This window comes from Pinus tabuliformis, chromosome 5_2, assembly GCF_031772625.1.
Source record: "Pinus tabuliformis cultivar Carrire ecotype Pingquan chromosome 5_2, CPIR1, whole genome shotgun sequence".
Lineage (NCBI taxonomy): Eukaryota > Viridiplantae > Streptophyta > Pinopsida > Pinales > Pinaceae > Pinus > Pinus tabuliformis.
The window spans coordinates 285,457,996-285,465,495 of record NC_142306.1 but is presented as its reverse complement, the minus strand read 5'-3'; positions in this window follow the sequence as shown (position 1 = coordinate 285,465,495).

The window sequence follows — 7,500 nt, the reverse complement described above, 5'->3', positions numbered from 1 at the left end:
TCGTCCATGAACGAGAAATCATAAATAAAATGTTATGAAACTAGCTCACAAAAAGATAGAAAAGAGAGATCCACGCCTTAGAATTCAGTCTGTTCGAGGGGGAAACCTCCTTTACATTACATAAATGAACAATTCTTGGATGATACAAATGACAAAACCTCCTTTCTATATATAGGAGTCTAAGGAGTCACAATATAATCCAGCCGACCTAACAATAATAATATAAAGCCACAAAAATAATAATAGAGGGATTCTATGGGGCACAGAAATAACAATATGGGGGTAATAGGGGCACAACAATATAAATAGGGCGTATAACTACAATAGTAATGGGGTAATCACTAGTATTATAGGGACCCAACATGCCCCTCTCCTTCAAAAAAGTGTTGTCCTCAACGCTTGAGCAGTTCTGGATACTTCTGCATAAAATTCTCATCCTCCCATGTGGAATCTTCAGTGGATAAGTTCTTCCACTTGATAAGATACTCTGAAATTGATCGATTTCGTAGCTGTCGATTTCTTGTTTCTGTGATTGCTTCCGATTCCAATATAATTTTTCCTTCCTCGTCAAGTTCTGGCAATATTGTTTGAATTGGGAGCTTGTCACCTATAACCTTCTTTAAACATGAAACATGGAAAACTGGGTGCAATCGAGAAGCTGCAGGAAGCTCCAATTTGTATGCCATAGTACCAATCTTTTCCAACACCTTGTACGGACCATAATACTTTGGTGATAATTTATTATCCTTCTTAGCTTGCTTTAGGGACATTTGCTTATATGGTTGTAGCCGTAGGAATACCCAATCACCTACATCAAAACTTCTTTCACTGCGATGTTGATCTGCCTGTTGTTTCATTCTATTTTGTGCCAACACGAGGTTATCCTTTAAGAGTTGGAGGACTTGTTGTTGATGTTCGATGTGATGTTCCACTGCCTGAACCTTAGAATTTTCTCTTAAATATGATGTGATGGATGGTGGTTGATACCCATAAAGTGCCATAAATGGGGTCATTTTTGTTGCTGTATGGAAGGAAGTGTTATACCACCATTCAGCCAGAGGCAACCATTTGACCCATTGTGTCTGTTTATCAGATACAAAGCAACGAAGATATCCTTCCAAACATTTGTTTACTATCTCAGTTTTCCCATCAGATTGAGGATGATAAGATGAGCTATGAGCTAACTGAGTACCAAGACAAGAAAATAATTCTGTCCAAAAATTTCCAGTGAAAATGGGATCTCTGTCACTTACAATAATCTTTGGGTTTCCATGTAGCTTTTGAACTGTTTCCATAAATGCAGTAGAAACTGTACTGGCTTTAAATGGATGTGATAATGCACAAAAGTGTGCATACTTGGTAAGTCTGTCAACTACCACCATGATGACACTCTTTCCCTCAGACTTGGGTAAACCTGTGATAAAATCCATTGAAACCTCCTCCCAACGTTGGCTTGGAATGGATAAAGGTTGTAATAGACCTGGTGTCTTAATTGTTTCAACTTTATTTTGCTGGCAAACCAAACATTCCGCCACAAACTTTTGAATATCTGATTTAAGGCCATCCCAAAAAAATTCCTTCTTAACCCTGTGGTAAGTTTTTAAAAATCCTGAGTGCCCTCCTAAGGGAGAAGTGTGCAATTCCATAAGAATCTTTTGTTTTAGCTGGGAATTCTTACAGAGGTATAAGCGATCTTTGTACCATAACGAATCATTTTGCCAGCTAAATGTATCAGAAGTACTGGAATCTTGTTGTAGCTTTTGAATAAGTGCCCACACTTCTTCGTCATTCTTCCATTCCTCCCTTGCTTCGTTTATCCAATCTGGTTGGATAATAGAAATGGCACACAACAATGCTTCCACATCCTCATCCTTTCTTGAGAGTGCATCTGCCACCACATTTTGCTTCCCTTTTTTGTAGATGATTTCAAAGTCATAACCCAACATCTTTGTGACCCACTTTTGTTGCTCTTCAGAGGATAATCTTTGTTCTAAAAAGTATTTAAGGCTATCATGATCCGTTTTTACCTTGAAGTGTCTTCCCATTAGGTAGGGTCGCCATTTCTTAAGTGCATGGAGTATTGCCAACATTTCCTTCTCATAAATAGCTTTGCTTAAAAACTTTCCCTTGATTGGACGACTTTCAAAAGCAATGGGTCTTTCATCTTGCATTAGAACAGCACCAATTCCATTTCCTGAAGCATCACATTCCACAATAAAGGTTTTTGTGAAGTCCGGCGTAGCTAAGACCGGTGCTTGGCACATTGCCTCTTTAAGATGTTCAAAGGCCTTTGTTGCTTCCGAAGTCCATGAAAATGAATCTTTCTTCAATAATGTTGTTAGAGGTGCTGCTATTCTCCCATAATTCTTAACAAACTTGCGATAATACCCTGTCAACCCCAGAAATCCTCGCAGATGCTTTATGGATGTGGGGATTTTCCATTCCTTAATGGCTTTAATTTTGCTAGGGTCTACCTTAACTCCTTCATGAGATACAATATGACCCAAATATTCCACCTCCTGGACTCCAAAGAAACATTTGGATCTTTTTGCATATAATTGTTTCTCCTCCAATAGTTGTAGCACCCTGTCAACATGTTCAACATGATCCTTCCAAGACTTGCTGTAGATTAGTATATCATCAAAAAATACTAACACAAATTTTCTAAGGAATGGTTTGAAAATTGAATTCATCAAACCTTGAAATGTTGAAGGTGCATTGGTAAGGCCAAAAGGCATGACCAAAAATTCATAATGACCCTCATGAGTTCTAAATGCCGTTTTCGGAATGTCTTCAATCTTCATTCTGATTTGATGATATCCCGAACGAAGATCCAACTTGGTGAAGTAAATTGATCCATGCAATTCATCCAGTAATTCATCAATAACAGGAATGGGGAACTTATCTTTAATAGTGAGCTTGTTGAGCTCCCTATAATCTGGACACATGCGCCATGATCCATCCTTCTTGTGCACCAATACTACTGGAGCTGAGAAAGAACTTTGACTCGGTTGAATTATACCAGCCTCTAGCATTTCTGCAACCATACGTTCAATTTCACTTTTTTGGACATATGGATATCTGTACGGCCTGATGTTTGGAGGAACACTTCCTGGAATCAGATGAATAGCATGATCATGATCACGCATAGGTGGGAGACCTTTGGGAGTCTCAAATACCTTGGAATGATTGTCCAAGACTTTTTGGAGATCTGGAGAAATAGATGATTCCAATGTGGAAACATCTAGCGAACATAATTGTGCAATTACACCTCTTTGCTCCTTTTTTAGAAGCTTTGTCATGCCATTAGAGCTGATTATCTTTCCTGGTTTCCCTGCAATACCCCTTAATTCAACTTCCTTTCCTTCCACAGAAAATTTCATGAAAAGTTCTTGAAAATTAAAAGCTATTGTACCCAAGGATTGTAGCCATTGGACTCCTAGTACAACATCAACACCTCCCATTGGAATGGAAAGCATTGGGCTAGTCAATACATATTCTCCCATGGATAGCTTGATATTATGGCACTTTCCAGAACAATTTATTGTTCCTCCATTTGCAATCATCACTTGACACTCTGGTGCTGGATATAGGAAGCAATTCAATTCTTTTGCTACCCTACAATGAATAAAATTGTGGGTGCTTCCTGAATCAATCAACACTATTACCTTTTTCTTCTTGATTTGTCCTTCTATCTTGATGGTTTGAGGAGTGGTAATTCCCGCCAATGCATTACAAGATATGGTCGGATTTATTTGTTCTTCATCTAGGCTTTGTTCCTGGAATATATCCTCTTCTTTTGACCTTTCTTGCTCCTTTTCTTCTTCCTCTTCACAATCTATGTAGAATAATTTCTTCTCAGCACACTTATGACCTTTTGTGTATTTGCTATCACAATTGTAACAAAGCCCTTTTGCTCTTTTTTCTTCCAATTGTTGTGGTGTCAACCTTGTAGGTTGTGGAAGACTATGGGCAACAACACTTCCGTCTTTATAGTTGTGAATGGTATGCTTCCTAGTTGCCATAATTTTGCTTTCCATTTTTCTTGCTAACCTGAATGCCTTCTCTAATGAATCAGGTTCCCAAAGGCGCACATCATGTTGGATATTATCCTTTAAAGACCCTATGAACACATCAATCCTATGCTCCTCTGGAATATCTTTTACCCTTATGTTCAATTTTTGGAACTCCTCAATGTGCTCCATTATTGAACCCTTTTGTTTGAGACTTATCAATTGGCTAAAAAAAGTGTTGCTTTTTGTATCCTCATAATGTGCTATCAATTCTTCCGTAAAAATTGCCCAAGTGATAAATTGTTTACGAGAACAAAGCCATTGATACCATACAAACTGATTTGGTTCCAAATATAAAGTTGCCATACGTACCTTTTGTGTGTTTTGCACATTATTGAGATCGAAGAATTGCTCCATCTGTAATATCCATGTGGCGGGATCCTTGCCATCAAACTTCCTCATATCGATTTTTGGAACATGGTGAGTCTTCGATCCAACATTAGAGTCTATGGAATCATGATTAACATTTCTTTTGTTCTCATCATGAGTTTCCTTTACTACCTTTTCACCATTAGTGACCCTTTCTTGTAGCAACTTCTTCAATTCTTCCATGTCTGTCTTCAAATCTATCTTCAAATTTGCCATCTAATCCTCCATCTTAGCTTCCATGCCCTTTATCTTAGATTCCACGCCATTTACCTTAGCTTCTGTTAGCTTTTGTGAGCGTGACATTTGTTGCACTTGTTCTTGTAATTTTGATATATCATGTAGCATTTCTTCCTCTTCTTCATGAGTCATGCTAGAGCTTTCAGGTTCCTTACTAGGTGTTTGCATTTTCTTTCCTCAGGGCATCAGTTACCGATAATAATGCTTTACTATGCCCTTTGAATTTCGTTAAACCAAGCTTACACAAAAATTAAAAAAAAAAACTACACACCTTTTTTCACTTTATAGAAGCCTGATATTGAATCTGATGTATCTCTGTAATTTTAAATCCTATAATTTTGAAATTGCTACCTGTAGTAGCCTTCTGTGTCCTCTTTCCAATGCCACAAGTCTGAGCCAAATTGGATTCTCCAAGGAAGAGTTATGTGAAATCTCCCACAGTGACTTGCTTTTAGACTGGTTCAGTAGAGCGAACTTGTACGACGTGCCACGAGTCCCTATTTCAACCTTTGAATCTGAAACACACATACAAGAAACTACAGTCCATCCTATTTCTGTACCTTCTTACGAAATTTCAATCCGATCCCCAGAGAGAAAGTTATGATGATTTTCCCCAGGTCACCTGTTTTGAATGTAATTCAGGAGTCTGCAAAAAGACCAACTTCCTCAGATCATATCTCCGCAAATATCGCGCAAAAGGCTTTGAAATTTGGACCCAAGGTTCAGAGCGATTTCTTCTCAAATGGGTTTTTTTTGCGACTTCTGAAACGTCACAGAAAAAAAGTTATAGCAAAAATGCCACGATGACCTGTTTGGAGCAGCGAAACCCTAGAATCCAAAGCTCTGATACCAAATGTTATGAAACCAGCTCACAAAAAGATAGAAAAGAGAGATCCACGCCTTAGAATTCAGCCTCTTCGAGGGGGAAACCTCCTTTACATTACATAAATGAACAATTCTTGTATGATACAAATGAAAAAACCTCCTTTCTATATATAGGAGTCTAAGGAGTCACAATATAATCCAGCCGACCTAACAATAATAATATAAAGCCACAAAAATAACAATAGAGGGATTCTATGGGGCACAGAAATAACAATATGGGGGTAATAGGGGCACAACAATATAAATAGGGGGTATAACTACAATAGTAATGGGGTAATCACTAGTATTATAGGGACCCAACATAAAACTACCGGATCTGAATAATATCGTGGTATCATATACCATTTACCATTTAGGATCACGGGCGGGAGATAAGCGGACTCGAACCGCTGACATCCACCACAGGGTAAACCACCATCTCTCAGGCCTCCTCCACTGGATTCTACCATAGAGGCCAACGATAGACAATAACTCCCCCCTGAACATAGCTCATAACTTTCATCGTAGTGTGCTCTCCAAAGAGCAACTCTTCCAAACAGGTGCTGAGTTGAAATCCCATTTTAGGGATTCTTGTAGTTCTAGGCTATCTAGCAACAAGAGAACTAGGAACGGAGAGCTCTCCCCTTTTTCCACCCGATTCTTTGGTCCTAAGAATGATTGCCCTTCTCCGACCCTTCCTGTCCAACTGGAGCAAATAGCTAATGCGTTCTCCACTGTGGGTATATGGTCGGTCTGTGACCCCTGGATGTCTTTGGCACCCTTGGGGTGATCTCGTAGTTCCTACAGGTTGGAGGCGATGGGGTCGGTCCATGGCATGGATTTTTTTTCCTTTTACCACATTTTGCTCAAAGGGTTGAAGGGAGATAGTACATCAAGCTGTTCGCAAGGGCCAACTTGATCCTCTTCCCTAGGGATCCCAGATGAAGTAACACTAGGAGAGCCGCCGACTCCAACTATCGCCCATGTACGATCTATATTAGATCTAACCAACTACCCACTCTACCTTCTCTACGTTCTTGACATCCCATCTTTCTTTGTCTCTGTAGAGTTTTTCAGTGGCATGTTTCGGTCCTGTTCCCCATTACTGAGAAAAAGTAAGCCACCGGTTCAAGTAAAAGATACTATCATTACCACCTAGACGATTAGACATCCAACCTGTAATCGCAACGACCCAATTGCAAGAGTGGAGCTCTACCAACCGAGCTATATCCCCAGTACTTGGACCAAGTGGTCCATACATGAAATAATAATAATAATAATAATAATAAGATGCTTTTTATTTTTCTTCCTACGATTTTCCCTGGCGCAGCTGTGCTATCCTAGACTTGAACCAGAGACCTCACCCGTGAAGCAAATCCTCACACCTGCGATAATATCCAATCAACTAATTGGAAGAGAATCAATAGATTCTTTTTCAGGAGCGATTCATCCTTCCCGAACGCAGCATACAACTTCCTCTCCGTTGTACTGCGCTCTCCAAGTTTGCTTGTTCCCCTTTTCCTTTTATTTTCTCATCGAGCCAATGGCGAGCAAATGGAAATCACTTTTGATGAAAAAAGGAGGCATTGAAAGACCCTCCTGGCCCATCCCCGGGACACTCCAAGATCCTTTTTCGAACCTGCTCTGCTCCCATGTGAGGAGATGGATAAAGACATCCCATCCGTTGCACTGATCCAAGGGCTGTTCATAGTGGGGGGTCGAAGACCAAGGAGTTATTTTTATTTACACCAAGCATTGTTCTATTCTTATGACTAGATCCAATCTACTGGGCCCTATGGAAAATGAATTGATAGAATTTGATTTCACGTTATTCCTTTAGGGAATAATGAGGAGATCCTATCGATTGCTATTTCCTAAGGACCTCCAAAGCATGAAAAGGCTCGAATGGTATGATCCCTTCGTCACCCTACCTAGAATGAAAAGGGTGATCTCGTAG